General features: G+C 47.1%; 1 protein-coding gene across 1 annotated transcript in view; it reads left to right on the forward strand.

Moving 5' to 3' along the window:
- OAT (ornithine aminotransferase) overlaps positions 1-1033 on the forward strand; it is a 14616-nt gene that overhangs the window by 2414 nt on the left and 11169 nt on the right. The window lies entirely within an intron of this gene.

Genomic DNA, 1033 nt, shown 5'->3' on the forward strand with positions numbered 1-1033 from the left:
AGGGAAAGGGAGACGGAGAAAGGCATGGATCAGCTGCCTCCTGCACGCTCCCAGGGATCCAGCCCACAGCTCCAGGCGCGTGCCCTGCCCAGATCGAACTGGGGACCTTTTAATGCATAGGATGACACCCAGCCAACTGAGCCACACCCGCCAGGGCTGAAGTGAACTCTTTAAATTTTATTTTTTTGTCTTTATTTTTTTTTAAGTAAACTCTTGATGGAAAGAGTAGGATGCTAGCCTCCCCTTAGAGCTGCCCCAGCGTGCTCAGGGATGGCTTAGTCCCGTGGCCGGCAAACGGCGGCTCGCGAGCCACATGCGGCTCTTTGGCCCCTGGAGTGTGGCTCTTCCTAAGCCTTAGGAGTCCCCTCATTAAGTTGATAACAATGTACCTACCTGTATAGTTTAAGTTTAAAAAATTTGGCTCAAAAGAAATTTCAGTTGTCGTCCTCTGTTGATATTTGGCTCTGTTGACTAATGAGTTTGCCGACCACTGCCCTAAACAAAGGAGTTCGCTCTTGTGCTCTCTTGGGACTCATGTGACTCTGGGGACCTGTGGGGCTCTTTTGCTACTGTTTCCCTGCAGTGGGCCATATGGGCCATGTGGACTCCATACTCGACGGACTAATGGACTCCGATTGTTGTTTCTCTCTCATCGATGTTTCTAACTCTCTATCCCTCTCCCTTCCTCTCTGTAAAAAAATCAATTATATATATATATATAAAATAGAAGCCAAGGCACTGTTGATATTTATATGTGGAAGTTGTGCTGGGTTTGGCGCTTGATCGTTATCTCATTTAATCCTCAGCAATGACCTGAGGCTTCAGCTTCCTACGCATGAGGACAGGGAAGGCCGCAGGCTCCCTACAGGGCTTCCTGGAAGAGGAGATTATTGATGCTGACTATTTTAAGTCCATCTCAATTCTGTTATGTTTTTTTAAAAAATATATTTTTATTGATTTTAGAGAGAGAGAACGTTGGTGAGAGGGAAACTTTGATCCAGCTGCTTCCTGCACGCCCCCTACTGGGGATGCC

Source organism: Myotis davidii, unplaced genomic scaffold, assembly GCF_000327345.1.
Source record: "Myotis davidii unplaced genomic scaffold, ASM32734v1 scaffold72, whole genome shotgun sequence".
Taxonomy (NCBI): domain Eukaryota; kingdom Metazoa; phylum Chordata; class Mammalia; order Chiroptera; family Vespertilionidae; genus Myotis; species Myotis davidii.